The sequence below is a fragment of the Pantherophis guttatus genome, chromosome 1 (assembly GCF_059756535.1).
Source record: "Pantherophis guttatus breed Tessera chromosome 1, ASM5975653v1, whole genome shotgun sequence".
In the NCBI taxonomy this organism is placed as follows: Eukaryota; Metazoa; Chordata; class Lepidosauria; order Squamata; family Colubridae; genus Pantherophis; species Pantherophis guttatus.
The window spans coordinates 300,897,633-300,916,001 of NC_142063.1; the positions used below are offsets into that span (position 1 = coordinate 300,897,633).

Below are 18,369 nucleotides of genomic sequence, written 5' to 3' on the forward strand. Positions count from 1 at the left end.
CCAAATCCCCTGCATTTTTACACCATGTTACAGAGGAGAACCATCCCAGCAGGCATTTCTGAAGGTTTTGTTGTGTCTACTACTTGCATAACTGGCAGTGACAGGTGGGGCTCTGTTGGGAACAATTACAAAAATGCAATTTGAAAAATACCGAATTCTACTGTTCCCACTTACAATGAAATATCTGAGTGCATTCCAATTTTCTCAAGAATGTTTCCCATTTGTGATAAAGACATCGTTAAAATTAATATAACAATATGCATGTATTTTCTAGGAAAGAAATAAATATATATAAAATATCCAAATATTATTTGGAATGCATAATTTATTTTACATCATAATACATACATGAATGCTTTCAAACAGGTTGATCTCATTGAAGGTGATCAACATGTCCAGCAGAGTACAAATGTATTTATATGTCAAAAAGTCACAGATAATCTTTATTTTAGATGGAAGGATCAAAATGGTGTCAAAAAGAATACACAAGAGAAGGGCGATCTCTGTACTTTAAAAAAAAAACATATTAGTGATTTGTTTCTCACTTCCTGTAAGCATAGTAATGAGCTTAAGACATGTTGCTTACTTTGGGATATGAATCAAGTTGCAATTTGCAGTCAAATTACAACAAACTCTGGGGGAAAAAATCTATCCATGCTGTCACTAAGAATTAATACCAACTTGGTGGCAATTAATTTACTGACATGCTTAAGGCAAAATTGGGAATCCTATGAAGTTGCTGATCCACTTGATGATCAGCTCAAAGAGGCTTGAAATAGTAATGCAGCAAAATCTGGAGGACTGCAACTTCTTCATTCTTCTCCAAAGAATCAATGGATTGTTAAGCAGAGGGTTACCTGTTACTGATTAACCCTGCAGAGAACTAACTGTTTATATCATTATTCTGTTTTTCAAGAGCTGATTGCTCTCCAGAAGGGCAATTCAAGTGATTGTGGAAATTTATAATTCAAAACGTTTAGGGGGCTCCAGATTGTCTATCCACAATCTGTTAGTTACAAAGGAACATGAAGACCCCAGAGATCAGAATTAATGTTCACTAAGAATATGGAATTACTGAAATATTATTACTTGCACAAATGTTTGCATATGTCAATAATTGAATTGTGCTTCTTTCATCTTCTAGTTTAATGTTTGTGATTCTTTTATTAAGACTTATCTTAAAATGATGATGATGATGATGGAATATTTTCTTTAAAAAAATTTTTTTGAAAGAATGGGTAGAGAGATTGGAATTGGCAAGTCATTCGATGACTTGCAAAAGATTGGTTCTGGTCTTTGATTCCCAATCATGTCAGAATTCCAATATTAGAATTACTTGATATATGTGAAAGCATTGGAGAACTCTGTTTACTGTCCAGCTATGTTGGGGCTGTAATTTCCAAACCTTTGAGAATTATATTTGCAATATATCTAGTGAGCAATAACAGAAGAAGGCTGGCTTGAGAAACCCAGAAGTTGATTTTAGGATGAAAAGTCCATTCTGTGAGTAAATTGCTAGAAAAAGAACGTGCTGAGAAGTATCCTGTTCTGTGTACCAGGCTTTGACTGTTATATCTAGGGTTCTATTGAAAAAGAAAGCAAATCCATCAAGTCTGAAGTTTTTCCATCTCTGAAATAATTAAGTAGAATAGTAGTGATCCAAATAACTGGCATTTGAGTTAGCATTCATTAAAATTAATGGGGCTATTCATATCTCAAAGTTATTGCCTCAGGTGTCTGCCAATTCATGCAGTCACTTCTACATCACTTCATTTCGATCATATTTTGAAACTTTCTTATGCTATGTCCCCAACAGTTCATACAATGGAAACGCTCAACTGTCATTTCTTTACTGTTTTTTTCCTTCATCTCCACAGAATAGGGGCAATAATGGATAAACTTATCAACTGCAGTTTCTTCTTAACTTTCTAAATTTAATTGAATTTTGTCTCACCCCTACTATATTAATTTGCTAAAGTTTGTCAAAATAAAGAGGTCAATGTGAAAATTTATACATATTTTGTCTAAATATGTATTTCTGCAAGCATGAATTTTGCATAGGTTCACTAATCTATGCATTTTAAATGCTCTTTCCCTTAATGTATAATTTTTAAATGCAGGTTTTGATGGAAAAACAGCATTGCAAATTCAGAGAGCTGTCAGTACAAAGGAAAGTGTTCATTGACATATTGGCTCAGGAAACTAATGTTAAGATAGAGCCAAATGGGTTTCTCTCTTCTTCATACTGATGACATGCTGTTGAAAGAATTGGAGCACCACCATCAAAGCATCTGCGGCTTTTTATTTTAATGTTAGTCAGAAAAGAGCTGAAAGGATTTTTCTCACAAGTAAGATTATAATATAGATAATGTTGAGCCTGTCCAGATTGGTTAAAGTAAGGGCAAATTTGAGTCTGTATTGTCACATATAGATGAAAACAGGAGTCTTTTTTTTCTTATACCTCTACTGAAAAAGGACAAGAATGACCAACTTCTATTTCTTTGCAGGGAGGGAGGAGGGAGGATTAATTAATATAAAAAGTCATATTCCTTTAAAGATAAACTGTTGGGGGCTACACAGTAGGCAACACTGAAGCAAGCGATGGCTGAGATCTAACAAGCAGTAAAACAGAATCTACACCCGTGATGGTGAACCTATTGCATGCATGCCAAAGGTGGCACACAGTGCCCGCTCTGATGGCACACGAACCGTCACCCCAGTTCAGCTCTGCTGCGCATTCACATGTGCCTCCCGCCAGTCACCTAGTCTTTGGGTCTCTGCTGTGTATGCGCGGGGACCATGGCAAGTGCGAGGGCCTGTGTGTGCATGCATGGGGTGCAGGCGGGGGGCATGCACGCAGGCAGGGGTGTGGGGGGCAGAACGCGCATGTGCAGGGGTGGGGCGCATGCACAGGGGGCATATGCGCATTGCATTTGGGGGGTTTGCGCGCGCATGCTTGGGGCACTCAGTCTGGAAAAGGTTAGCCATCACTGATGTACACTATCACCACAATACACTTTTTTTTCTTTTTTCTCTTACCCACATATTTCTCTCACACACATTCTCCCTCTTTCCCAATATTCTCTTTTCTCTCTTTCAAGCAGGGAAAGAAAAGATAGCTTTTATTAGGGATCTAATAGGAATATTATTGGCACTTTTGATCTCCACTATTTAGAGTTGGAGAAGACTCCTGAGAATCCCATGGACAGCCAAGAAAACAAACAAATGGGTCATTGAATAAATAAATCCAGAGTTATCCCTTGAGGCACAAATGACTAGGCTCAAATTAGCCTACTCCATACACATTATACAATCCATGAACCTAAAAGAGATAGTCTGTCTTTGATTTAAGAGTACTCTGCTCACAATTTGTGAGGTTTTCAAGTATGGTATTTCCTGTAGCATGGCTCCTACTAGCTTTTTTACATAGACATGAAGAACTGCAGGCAAAGTCTTGTGTTCCCACAGTGTGGTAAGCCTTCTCCTGACCAGGCCTGATATTAGACTGACTAAGGCCTTCAGTTTTCACTGATAGCAAAAGAGATTTCCAACCTGGCATTGATCTTTGGATCTTCATCCAATGTCAGTCAAATATAGATTTACCTGCTCTGCCTCCTCCAAAACCTCCCTCATACATCCAAATCTCTGCAAAGCCTCCTAACTCTCCAGAGCAATGGGTGGGAGAGGAATGGTCAATAAGGAACCTAATCCGCACAAGGATTATCTCTTCTACTGAAAGAAAGACACTGTTAACTGAAATACATTAGTACAGGGGTTCCAACCTTAACAACTTTAAGCCTGGCGGACTTCAACTCCCAGAATTCCAGAATTCAAAGCTGGCTGGGGAATTCTGGGAGTTGAAGTCCGTCAGGCTTAAAGTTGCCAAGGTTGGAGACCTCTGCATTAATATCAATTTGCAGTGGTTAATAATAAATGTATTCCACAAATAATGTTTTTTAGACTTTATAACACACACACACAAACACCTTTGGAAAGGCAGTTTAGGGTCAAACTGCAGCCTACCTTTGATAAGCACTTTATCTCACTGGTGTGGTCCATATAATTTCTTTATCACTCTGGATCTCGTTTTAATAGCTCTAACATTTAAATTGAATCTTTTTTTAAATTTTGGTCATAGGCTAATATAAAATGACATCAATAAATATTACACTATTTAAATCATAAACAATGAAATGTAAAATGTACCTAAAGGTTAGCATTCCCACATGTTAAACTTAAAATGAAAGATTTTTATAAAAGATTTATTTGCATTAAGACTAAAATTACAAACTGAAAATAGAATAAAATGAACTATAGAATAAAATCATGGTGAAATGATTAGAATTAAACTATGACTATCTTATGTATACATAAAATGATAGGAACAGTTCTAATCTGATCAAGTTTTAATATTCAACTAATCAAACTCTAGTATTCAAATTAAAATGTGTCTTTAAAGAACAAAAGAAAAACGTCCTTCTGAAAGCATATTGAACCGTGTAATGACTGATTAATTTATTCTTTTGTAACACTTCAGCAAAAAGGTAACTAGGCTGACTCCAAGATTTCCCAAGTCTAAATGCCAAAATGCAATCCTGAGCATTTTGTGAATTTCTGAAGATATTAAGTGCCAAGTATAAGGTTACTGGGAAACAATAGTACCCATGTTGAGCTATGCCTTCCCACAGTTTAGAAATCTATCTGAGGCCCACTAATTTTGACTTCTGGATTAGAAAGCTGGATATCATAAATAAAGGAACAATTTGGCAGGCAAACAAAAAAAAAACCACTTTGTTCATTTTTGCCAGCTATATGATCATCTTACACGTTTTCACTTTAGTTAAGCTGGATCTATAAAGATGCTATTAGTCGCAGTTTCTTTTAATGTTTTTGAAATGTTGTCCGTTATTTTATAAATGAATAAAAATACCTTCCAAACTTGTCCTGCTACTACCGGTAGCTGTTGTGAGAAGCGGGAGATGAATATGGTATATAACATACAAAGAAGGAATGATGATGAATGGGAGTTAAAGCATCCCCACAATGCCTCAGCAACACTGAAATATAATCACTGACCTCACCCTTCTCAGGGTCAAGCAAGCCAGACCAGGCCCTTGGCTTGATCAGAAGTTTTGTCAAGTGATAGTATGAGTTTGTGCGTGTATATGTCTTTCTGTCAATTGGCATAGGTCATAGGACATAGAACAACACCAAACCAGCATGGCGGGAATAGTTGGGAGTGGAGATATCAAGTTCAAAATGGGCTGGATCTGGAAGGGGGCTGCAAAGAAAATCATTGTGGGAAAAATGCCCCAAGCATGAAGACGCTAGGCAATGGTTCCGAATGTTGCCACTGCTCCATTCTAAGCCTCCTCCATCTTAGTCACGTGAGCCACAGCAGAAGACATGCAGCTGGTTCTCATGCCATATATTCATACACACAAACACAGAGACCTGTAACATGAGAAGGGAACAAAACACAGACACACAGAACATTATTTAATTACAGAGAAGAAAATAAACACCTCCTATGGATACTACTGGTAAAGGAGATAAAAAGTTATGGACTACAAGCTTTCCGTATCTGGACTAGTTTCATTGTTGAATGCTTGTCCTCTCATTGTTCTTAGCGTGACACAGTGGAGAAGAAATTCAAATTCATTTCAGTGAAAGCTGTGTGCTTATTTTTTAGGTTTATTTAAATTCTTTATAGAATTTACCATCTAGGAAAATTCTGCTATAATTTATTCTATACTGCACTGTATTAAAAAGCATCAACATCTTCTGAGAATATTTGCTAAATTTTTTATCCTGCTGCTAGCAGTCCTCAAATATCTAAGTATATATAGTTGATGTCCAGAAATTTAACTGGCAACAAAACCAAATTTAGAAGCTGTTATTTGTAGCACTATATTAAGTCATTTTTCACTAAGCCTTATCTCAATCCGTAGTAATTAATAATAGCAGTACTAGTAGTTTTATTAAATATACATTTATAATGAAATGTGATACAAGTCCAACCTATTCTGGTTCCCAATGCATTCATTGCAAATCTATAGCAATCTCTGAATGTTGGATAACCATTTGTCTGAAATGGTATAGGCCGGGTTTCCTGCCTAAGCAGAGGGTTGGACTAGAAGACCTCCAAGGTCCCTTTCAACTTTGTTATTCTATTCTACTCTAATGTTGATTGGAGCAGAGATTTGGCTAATTATTAAATTAGCATACCAACTTGACTTCAATGAAGCCAATATGCATGATGTGAGATTCTGTTTTGTAATTAAAAGATAGCATGCTTAGTAGTTTACGCTTAGATTAGATAGATGAGAGCTAGAGATTTGCTGGATGAATTTTCTAACTAAAGGGTTTCTGAATATAACTTTTGCTTCACATGCATAAGAAAATGTTCATAGCATATGCTGGACTGTGAAAATTAAAACACACTTAACATTTTATTAGGCAGGCACTCCTCCTATCCTCTTGTTTTCTCACCCATTCTGTCTTGGAAAATAGCATTTTTCTTGCCTTAAATTCAGGGTGTGATTACACTTTTGCTAGCACTTCACTGGGCTTTTTACTGACTTGCTTTTTCACATTTGCTATCGCATACTTAGTGAAGGCAAGGGCTTCTGTTGTGGCCACCCAACAGAGGCCACTTATAATTATTCCATGTTGCAGCTGTCAAAACATGGTTTGCTGTTTGTATTCTACAGTTCACCACAAGCATTTGGAATTTTTCTGTATGCTACCACAAATGCCTTTCCTCAGGGAAAAAGAAAAAAGGAGGATAAGGAACAACTCTTTCTCAAGACTTTTTTTCTAAAACTCCACCCGCATAGTCAACCACTACATCCAAATCAACACTCCTCATGTGGTGACAGCCATCACACAGAGTGGTTTAAAGTGGTTTCTCTTGGGTAACCCACTGGATCATCCTTTCAGAGACATTTCCTTACCTGAACAAAGAAATAAAATGACCCGGAGCAGCTCTTCATGGTTTTTTTCTTGCAGTTTATGCATAGTGAACGCAAAGCATCATTGTTTTGGGAACTGTGTCCACTGAAGCTGAATATCTTCACCTTCTGACTGATAGATTAACATAAGTTTTGGAATTATGACAACATCATTTCTGAATGCACCAATGTTTATATTTGCTACAATGTGATTCTTGTAAAATTCTTTCACAATCATCCATGTTCCATTTGCAAAGCCTTCGAAGAGCCAAATTCCTAATTAAAATGATGGGAATCCCATCTTCAATTCCAGTGTATTTGCTGGAAATCCAGACAGTTAAATTGCATCAAAAATTATGCTGGAAAATGAGTAGCATTAGCTCCTTCACTGACAGCATTGCATTAACAATATTCTTTCATCATTCCAGAGAAGCATCTAATGCATATGGAATTGATTTTTCCTCATTATTTCATTGAGGGAAACCAAGATAGAGTTCTCTGAGAACAGTTCTGCAGGATTGTCAAATGTTGGGTAGATAAAATCTATACCTTATTCCATAAATTGTGCTGGTAATTCTGAAAGCCTGAAGATAATTCTATTTCATCATTTGATGTTTCTGAATTTTGTTTTTCTCACCCAATAAGAAATTCTATCTTCCTTCTTCCCCTCCCTAGCTGCATGTTTTTCTTCAATTGAAACTTTACAAAGGCAAATTTGAAGTACTGGAGATTTTTTTCTGCTGTTACAATGAACATTTTAATTCACTTTGAGAAGTATCTTCAATCTTGAATGACACAATGTTAGGTTTCGTTGTCATGGTAGTTTCTCCCATAATTCAAAAATCTCACATTGAATTACATCATTGTGGAGTGTTCCTTTCTCAATTCTACCCTGTCTTGTCTTTCCATGAAGTAAATTTAAATAAATTTGGCTTGCTGATTGGGGTCTGACATTAAATGTCTGATGTAATGATGGATTTGCCCTTGAATAATCACAGATGGATTCCATCCATTCCTCATTGGAAGGACTTCTTTGGCACCAAAAGATACCATTTGAAAAAGGCAGCTGTATTGTCTATGTTTTTTCTGAACTCATTTGCAATATATTCATCATTGCTATATAAATTGACCTGTTCATTAGGTAGAGTTCGCAAATTGCTTAGCCTGACCTTTCTCTTCATACAGCAGAAATTGGTGATTTCCTCCAGGGAATAGTCTAGTCTCTGCATTGATAGATAGTAGCACACAGCACCAAGATAGTTGATTCATTAACTTAATCCTATTTGCATCCTCTTCACCATGAGCCACCATCAGGAATCAACCTATTTTTCTAAATCAAATGCATTTAGATGATATTACTATCTAAAGTGGGGGATGGGATACATGGTCCAGATTAGCTGATGGTACCAATACTTGCCTTATATAAATCTTCCTATGCCAGCTGAAAGATTGCTCTATCTCTATATCGGTTGAAAACTACTATCTAGATTTATCTACTGAGGTATTTCCCAGCTTTGCTTCTTGAGAACCATCAACTTTAGATGCCTTGGATGACTGGAATATATATTTTTTTATACAGAGCATAACTATAACTCCTAAATTAGCCTACAGACCTTAATGACAAATAGATTGGGGCCGGTGGACTGTTAATGATTATTGCACTTGTGCTTATAAGCTCCATCCTTCTGGAGTGGATCCATGGTGGCACAGTGGTTAGAATGCAGGACTGCAGGCTATTTCTGTTGACTGCCAGCTGCCAGCAGTTCAGCAGTTCGAATCTCACCATCTCAAGGTTGATTCAACCATCCATCCTTCTGAGGTCAGTAAAATGAAGACCCACATTGTTGGGGGAAATATGTTGACTCTGTAAAGCACTTACAGAGGGCTGTAAAGCACTGTGAAGTGGTATATAAGTCTAAGTGCTATTGCATGATATCACAACCATATAGAAAAGGGATTGGTTTTGGATCATAATGCTGCAATCTATGCATCACTCTGACCCTTCTTGCCCCTTTGTGCAATGTGGTAATATTAGTCAGGATTCTCTTATCAGTATTAAAGATGATTCACCCCGGGTTTAAATGAGAAAAGAGTGAGTTATACCCACAACTGCTGATCCAGAAGCTCTGGCTGCAAGAAGAGCTTCATTTGAATGGATTCTATGACTCTTGCAGTTCTTGTACCCATCAGCTCCTATGCCCAATGCCTATAGAACTGGGATATTTTCTAGAGTCTGTGGGAAGAGCAAAGATAGGTTATTCATGTAGAAGAACTGCTCAAATAACAATGTTTTTACACTGACTCTAGGCCACTTACAAACAATAAAAACACAGTATAGAATTTTTAAAAACCCCCACCCCCTGGCAACAACACACGATTAAATCAGCCATTTGATAGGCTCTATCCCACACTGGGTTATCCAGGCCAGCTGGCAAAACCAAATCCTCGGGGCTTATTAAATATTGGAAGGCTGGATTTTCCTTCAGTAACAACATAATTGCAACAAATATGGAAAATGTATATGTTTTTTTTTTAATTTGATTTATATGCCGCCCTTCTCCGAAGACTCAGGGCGGCTTACAATGTGCTCAGCAATAGCCTTCATCCTTTTGTATATTTATACAAAGTCAGCTTATTGCCCCCACAAACTGGGTCCTCATTTCACCTACCTTAGAAAGGATGGAAGGCTGAGTCAACCTTGAACCTTGGCGAGATTCGAACCCTGCAGTAATTGCAGGCAGCTGGTCTTAATAACCAGCTTAATAACAGGGTGCCTTAAACCCCTGTACTACCAAGGCTCTTGCATGTTGTGGCCTGTCGGCCGCCGGCCCCTCCAGCAGCCGAATCAGAGGAGAAGGAGGTGTAGAAGAGCAAACTGAGAGCTCGGAGGGGAAAGAGGGAAAGGAGCTGGCAGAGAGAGAGAGACAGAGGCAGAGCCTCAGCCATCCATCAGCTCTCAGATGGAGAGTCAACAGCTCCCAGATCTGGAGGTGGCTGATGAGGAAGAGGAGGAACAGCTGGATCTAGTGTCTGATGTGTGGATGCACAGAAGGCAGAGGAGAGGAGAGCAGTGGAAATCCGTGGGCTGGTACATGGGAAGAAAGAGCTACCTCTGCTAGCAGAGCCCCACCCTAGCTCTGGGGATGAAAGGCAGGGGGTGGCAATGAATAGATGTGGCAGACAACTATTCACTTCCCAGCCAGACAGACTTGTTAACCTGCAGTTTATGTTTATGTTTTATTAAATTTATATACCGCCCTACTCCCAAAGGACTCAGGGCGGTGAACAGGCACAAAATAAAATACATAAATACAAAAGTTAGAAACATAATTAAAACCAAATTAAATAATTTAGCCCAAGACAATTAAAAAATCCCAATAATTTAAAACAAATTAAAATTCCAATTTAAAATTTAAAAGAAAGGGGAGAAAATTAGGCCAGGCCAGCTTGCTGGAATAGGAGGGTCTTTAGAGCATGGCGGAAAGTGCGCAGATCCGGGATCCTCCATATCTCCAGGGGGAGCTTGTTCCAGATAGTGGGTGGCCCCCACAGAGAAGGCCCTCCCCCTGGGGGCCGCCAGTCGACACTGCTTGGCTGACGGCACCCGGAGGAGCCTCTCTCTATGAGAGCGTACCGGCCGGTGGGAGGCTCTTTGTGGTAGTAGGCGGTCCCGTAAATAACCAGGTCCTAAGCCATGGAGTGCTCTAAAGGTGGTAACCAAAACTTTGAAGTGCACCTGGAAGACCACCGGGAGCCAATGCAGCTCGCGCAGGAATGGTGTCACACAGGAGCCATGTTGCTCCCATAACCACCCGCGCGGCTGCACTCTGCGCCAGTTGGAACCTCCGGGTACTCCTCAAGGGGAGCCACATGTAGAGAGTATTACAATAGTCCAGGCGGGAGGTGACAAGGGCATGAGTGACTGTGTGTAGGGAGTCCCGATCCAGAAAGGGATGCAACTGGCGAATCAAGCAAACCTGATGAAAAATCCTCCCGGTCACAGCCGTCAAATGCTCTTCTGAAGACAACCGTGAATCCAGGAGGACACCCAAGTTGCGAGCCCTCTCCGTGGGGGCCAGTGATTCGCCCCCAATAGTTATGGCGTCAACTGACTATATCGAGACGTCAGAAACCACAGCCACTCAGTCTTGGATGGGTTGAGCCTGAGCCTGTTCCTCCCCATCCAGATCCGCACGGCCTCCAGACACTGGGACATCACTTCAATGCATCGTTGGGGTGGTCCGGGGTGGAGATGTACAGCTGGGTATCATCAGCGTACTGGTGGTACTTCACCCCGAAACCATGGATGATCTCGCCCAGCAGCGTTACATAAATGTTGAACAAAAGGGGCGAGAGGACCGACCCTTGTGGCACCCCACATATGAGGGGCCTCGGGATCGACCTCTGCCCCCCTGACAACACAGATTGCAACCGGTCAGAGAGAAAGGAGGAGAACCACTGTAGTACAGTGCCCCCCACCCCTAACTCTTCCAACCGGTGCAGCATAATACCATGGTCGATGGTATCAAAAACCGCTGAGAGATCTAATAGGACCAGGACAGAGGAGCAACCCCTGTCCCGAGCCCTCCAGAGATAATCAACCAACGCGACCAATGCCGTTTCCGTGCTGTACCCAGGCCTGAAGCCCAACTGGAACGGATCCAGATACGTCATTTCATCCAGGTACTGGGGGAGCTGTCGCGCAACCACAGCTGCCGGGGCTGCTGGCACTCCTAATAAAGGAATCTTTCAGTTAACTTCAGAGGGTTTGTCGTGTTTGGGGAGCTGGGGCAGAACAGTATATAAATAATGTAAATTGAAGGTAGTCCTCACTTAATGATCAATCAAGGTCACAATGGACCTCCCCAAAGCTACTCACAACTAGTTTTTGAAGTTCCAATGGCCACAACCCACCCACCTACCCACACCTGTGGGCATGTGATTGCAGTTTGACCTCTTGGCAACCAGCTTGCATTTGCAGCTGTTTGCATCATCAGTCGCATGACAACAATTTTCAGTTTAGAAAGAATTTCAGTGTTTTTTGCCAGTTTGCAGGCATTTATTTTCCAGCAAAAACTGCCACTCAGGAAAATGAACTTGCTTAATAACTGTGGCATTTGCTTAACAGCCACTGCAAAACAAAAACAACAACAACAGCAACCATAAAATCAGACACAGTCAATTATAGTTATAAATTGAGGACTACCTGTAATTTTTATTTCCCCATATTTTTCCTCTAGGATTTATTTCTTATCAATATGCAGCTATATTCCTAATGCTTGAATGTACATTGTTACAAACAATGCCGACTGGCGGCCCCCAGGGGGAGAGCCTTCTCTGTGGGGGCACCTACTATCTGGAACGAGCTCCCCCCAGAGATACGGAGGATCCCGGATCTGCGCACCTTCCGCCGCGCCTTAAAGACCTTACTATTTCACCAGGCCGGCCTGGCCTAATTTTCCCCCTCTTTTATAAAAGATTTTTAAAATTTTAAATATTTTTTAGTATTTATATATTCAATTTTAAATTGGTTTTAAAAGTTTGGGGTTTTAAATTTGTCGGGGCCAAAATTATTTAATTTGATTTTATTCTATTTTTTAAATTTTGTATTGTATGTGTTTTTATTGTTTGGCTGTGCACCGCCCTGAGTCCTTCGGGAGTAGGGCGGTATAGAAATCTAATAAATAAATAAATAAATAAATAAATAAATACTGTAGTCTAAATCAGAAGGCTTTGAATTATTTCTCTATGGCTATATCATTACACACTGTTAAAATTTAAAATTTCAAACTTGGTAAATTTATTTTCAGAGAGAAATGTTTTATGCAGACAGTTGGGGGCATTTTCAACAGCATTGCTTGCATTATGTAAATTAGCTGTAAATCGTTTCCCAATTTTGTGAGGTGCTTCAAATTTTTGGCATACACCATTCAGAAGTTAGTGAATACTGACAGCTATTATCAACATTTTAAAAGAGAATAATATTCTGCTTCCAAACCCTCTTTTCTTTTTCTTCTGTTCTCCCCCTTCACTCTCTCTCCCCCTCTCTCTCTCTGTCAAATATTTTGCACCAGACAGCCAAAGATGAAGAAAATCAAGAGCAGGCGGGATTGGGGGTGGCAGGGAGGAACACTTCCAAGTATAACATTAAAAGGTCTTGCCTTAAGACCATGGATTTCCTTTTGGGTACTTTCAAAGAATGCATCTTTAGTTCTTTTTGGCTGTGTGACCAGCAGTTGTGGGGTGTGTCTGTGGTTTTTCACTTCTTCACAGTGACTCTATTGTTCAGAAACTGAAGCCAATTTATGGAAAGAAATGGAATGTTTATGTAACTTACTGTGCTTTAGACACGAATTGAAAGAGAGGGGGGGAAATGTGATGGAGGAAGGCCAGTCAAAACAGGATTTTTCTTCCTTTCTGGACACAGATGTTGGAAAAACACAGCCCCGTCTTCGTATTAAATCAAACAGCATTTCCATTTTTAGAAACTGTTTTTTTAATTAAGTAGGTCAGCAAAGCAAAACCATGTACTATTTGCTCCAACTTGTTTGTTTAAAAATGTGCCAGTGGTTGAGTGCTCTTGTCAGCCTTAGAACATCAGAGAGCAAGAAAATAGAGGCATTGAGAATGAGCCACAGTGGGCTTCACCAATACTGTATCTACACTACCAGGCCCCAAAAATATAGTTGGCAGATTTCTGCTGTTCTGCAGATGTCAAGTGCCCCTTTAACTAGAAAGTAATTTCCTGGAGATGCTGTTTCCAGATTAGCTGGAGTGTATAGAAGTCTTTAAAAATAAAAGTCACATGAAGAAAAATGAGCACATACAAATGTTTCATGTTTTGACATCTTTTAGTGCATGTGTAACAGGCAAAAGAAATAAATCCCACAGTGGCTACAATTCTACCAAAACTAAAAGAGCATAGGAAGTAGTGACATAATGGTCCAATAAACTCAGGGTTGCTGGCATAGTTTGGCCAAAGCTTTTGCTAATCCTTCTGTTGCTTGCCATAGTTCTCTAAATATTCTATTAATATCTGTAACCTATAGTTTACATCCTATTAATACCTGTAACCTATAGATAGTTTGGAGAACTATCTTTGCTTTTCCAAATCTGTTTCCCTTTTCAATGTCTTTGTAAATATTGTTTGTAATATTTCTTTATATGTCTTCTAACACCTATCTGAAATTCTTTGTTCTGATCTTGTCTTCTCTTCTTGACAATTTCCACAGTTCGTTTTAACATCCCATTTGCTTTCTTCTCTTTCTTTGTCTTTGGAAGTCTCTTTCAACATTTATCTCAAATAACTTCTTTGATATAATTACGTAATGCCCCTTGTTCCTATCAATGAGGTTCAGGGCTTCAAAACAATTCCTGGTGTTCTTGAAAGTGAGGGTATATATACAGAATCATATCGTGGAAATTGGTTGACTTTTTTCTTTCACTTTGACTTGGAACTTGCACATGAGCAATTCATGATCTGTTTCACAGTCAGCACCTTACTTAACTGAGCCGTTCCACTGCTTGTGACATTGTGACAATAATATATTCAACTTGATTTCTGTATGCTTCTGGTGATCATTGGATTCACAATAATTGATAAATCATTTTCCTGCTTTTCTAGGCCATGCTATTCAACTACATTTTCTTCCATATTATTTCCAATGTTAGTCTTCTGATCTCCAATCACAAACAACAAATCTTGCCTGCATGTTGTGTTGATTTGAGATTGAATTTGGTCATAAAACTCATCAACCCGAATTTGTTCTGCATCATTGATTGGAATATAATCATGATACTAACGGGCCATTTGTGAAGTCTACTGATAATATTCATCACTGATTGCATTGTGCCCAAATATTACCCATGCTATATCCTTCCTGACTATGACAGCAATACTGTTTATCAGGAATGAAATCTACTTACCTTCCCAACCGGTTCGGAAGTGCACACGCTGCATGCATGGACCCTCTGCGCATGCGCAAACCCTTCTGCACCTGCGCTGAGGGTAAAAAACTTGTTACTTTCTGGTTGAAACCAGTAAGTAACAATGATCGGGTGGGTGGGTGGAGCCTTGCGCCACCATTGCTACTGGTTCTCCGCCATCACTACCGGTTCGGCTGAACCAGTCCGAACTGGGAGCATTTCAACCCTGCTGTTTATGCTTTTTATTATAATTCTGTCTTTGCAGCTTTGCATTTTCTTGTCCTGCATGGCACCATCAGCAACAAAACATCCCAAAGACTTTAGGTAGGTCATAAACACTATTAACTCTCCAAAAGACCCACAGCTCTTCCTCAGTAGCACATTGAGTGCCATTCAACCTGAGGGATCCATCATGTTATTATCAATCATTTTATACTGTAATGTCTAACCATGTGGTTTTCTTGGTAAAATACAGGGGTGGTTTACTTCTTCCATGCAATATCAAATTATGTCTTTCCTCCATCTTTCTGTATCATTGCAGAGATTGGTGGGGTGATCTTCATTCTTTGGGTGACCATGCCGAGATTATATATTCTTGACATACATTCCCAGTGTTCTTCCAGGATGTACATAGACATGCACATATCACACACACACACTAGTAAAGCAAAACTTGAGAGGGTCAATGTTGTTTATCTCACCAGTATTGAAGCTGCTGTCATCTGGGAAGATTAAAAAAGGATTAAATTTGGAAATATGGGAGAGGCAGATTATATATTTTGCATCCTTGAAATCTAACACTCTGTCATTCCCCAACTATATTCCCAACACCAGTGTAAATGAATTAACACTTCCTCTGTGGCTGGCAGAAAAATTGCAGTTCTTTGGGAAACGGCTCAAAATGTTTTAAATGGGGGTGGGGGAGTGAGGGAAAAGAAAGGGAACCACTTTGATGTGAAACATCCCCAAGGAATCATCCTATTAAGTATACAAATGGATGTTTCCCAGGATCTTTATTTCTTGCATTCTTAACTTGTCCCTTCTTCTCCCTTGTGGCATCATGGTGTTGATTCGATTGAGATCACTGGCACAAGATCACTAGAAAGTGGGAATTCAAATCAGTATCTTTGCAGTCATATAATGTACTGTAATGCCTTAACTGCTGCTCAGCACTATTTCTTAGATCTATGAATAATTAGATAAAAAGAATTGTAAATGTTTATTCTCCTTGTCAGATTTTCAGGCCATCAAGATGCATTTATCCTAGTGCTGACACTCCTACTTAATAATGTTAGATTTTTTTATTAAAAAAAAGTTCTATTATGCTAAATAAACTACCTGGCAAATTATATCCAAAAATAATTCCCACTTTGTTTAACATTGTTCACTGGGATTTCACCAGAAATCCATACGCAGGATGGTAAAACAAAATTATTTGGTCTGTATAAATACGTTCATAGAGAAGAAAAATGATGATTAACTACAGATTTCTATTCTACTACGCAGATCTTCAGCTATTTTGGCCCTTTATTCCTGTCAGAAGCAAAGGGCCAACTGGTAATTCTCATTCCCACTTTGGAGTTATGAAACTAAAGCTGAGGAAAAGCAACTTGTTGGATCTATTTTGTGGGCCCCTGTTGAAGCTGCATTCTTAACTCAGGCCTCCTAAGTTCATCCAAGCCTGAGAAAGATCTGGCTCCAGTGGAAATGCTCCTGCTTCGTAACAGAATCTGCCTAATAAAACATTAATTTGCCATGAGGCCCACCAGTCAGACATCTGCTGGGCTTTTTAAAAGCCTCCCACTGCATTTCAATGTGCACATTTCAATCTTCAGTCATATATTCCATAGAGACTCCATCTGCAGAGGAAAAGCAGCACAACACTATGTGGGGTTTCAGGTTTTTTTGGCCTTCACAAGTAAAACCTGAAAGCAATTAAAGCCGAGTGCCATGCCAAATCAGTTATGCCGGTAGGGCTGGATTTTCCCACAGAATTATTATACGAGGATCAATTTGCATTCAACACAGACTAGAACACACAAAGCATAAGCTTGCTCCAAGAAGACGCAAGCCAGCTTGCAGCCAGATTTCTTCTAGTTGTTGTTTTTAAAAGAGGAGGAGAAAGACTTGCACAAACAATTGTGAGCTTGATTTTGTTAGTACGGAGGCAGTGGTTTCTAACTAGTAAAAAAACTACAACAGGCAACACCATTGGACATTTAAAGTGAGAGTTCCTGAGGCTCAAGATGATCTGAAAAAATGAGCCTTAAAATCCTCTATTTTTCATCTCAGATGCAAGAAGGCTGGTTTTGCTTATTCAGTGTTACTGGGGAGGGAAAGGGAAAGAGAACATCTCATATCATAGGCTTTTTTGTGCATATCAACTTCCTTTCATAAACTGTCAGTGAATTCTACCATTTGCACAATAAACGAAAGGAATGAAGTCTCAGTGCTCAGCATTGCAAGAGCTACTTATTCTTAGCATTTGTAATTGTTCTTATATTTGCTGCAAAGAAAATCAGAAACTTCTTTCTATTTCTTTTTATTTTTTCTTTCTCTCTACACTTTTGTCTGTTTTTTCTTTTTTCTCTTTCTCTTTTGTGTTTTTACTTTTTATTAGATCATGTTAGTTTTCATGCTCTCTGTAAATGCACAAATTTATAGCACATTCTTCTTGTTGCCTGAAGCTTTTTATCCTTTGTCTCTTCCTGGCTAACTCTTCACTTTCTTCTGAAAGACAAAGCATTTATCCTTTCAAATCTGGGGAAGAGTTTTCTTCTTCATGTTTTACTAGGTCTCTTATTAATTCCCATAATTTCCCAGGTTGTTTTTTGCATAAATAAAGTATATGGATTATTTTCCTTACATAGAATTTATATTTTAACAATATTGTCTTCAGATCAAATTTACTGACAATCGCCTTGACCCTTCAGTTCTTGAAGGGTCATATGAACTATATTTGAACCAATCGCTCATGGTTTGTTCCACAATCTATGCATTCTGCTTCCTATAATACTTGTTTGGCCCATAATTTTTATTCTTTAAAAATAAAGTTATACAAATTCTTGGGCACAATTTTCCTAAAATCTGTATTTTAACATAATTTTGCACACCTACACATTTTACAACCCATTTCCCCATATAGCATGCATTCTATAGATATTATTTTCACAGATAAATGGAGTTGTAAAAAATTCCCATTGGCATTATTTTTAATGAAAAGAGGCCCACAAATACATTAAGTAAATAGATAATTTTCATATACATTTTTAACTGGAAAACTGCATCAAACTTTGGCAAAATGTGAATACCAAATGAGAACCAATTTCACCTCATTAATTGGTTTGGAAACTATGAATTAGATAAGTTTCCATTAAAATGCAAAGCCAATAAAATTTGTCTCCATTCCTTCTGTTCACACAGATGGCCATCACACTGTACTGAAGAGAAAGGTGTATTTCCAACAGAAAATTCACAGCAGTATAGAGTT

At 38.9% G+C, this 18,369-nt stretch overlaps 1 long non-coding RNA gene across 1 annotated transcript; it reads right to left on the reverse strand.

The window, feature by feature from the left end:
- Nucleotides 1-292: 292 nt before the first annotated feature.
- Nucleotides 293-12,300, reverse strand: LOC117671670 (uncharacterized). The gene is made up of 2 exons (XR_004592969.2): nt 6,957-12,300; nt 293-5,454 (listed from the first exon to the last, which is right to left on the reverse strand). It is a non-coding gene; the product is annotated as an uncharacterized LOC117671670 (long non-coding RNA).
- Between the last annotated feature and the right edge of the window lie 6,069 nt (nt 12,301-18,369).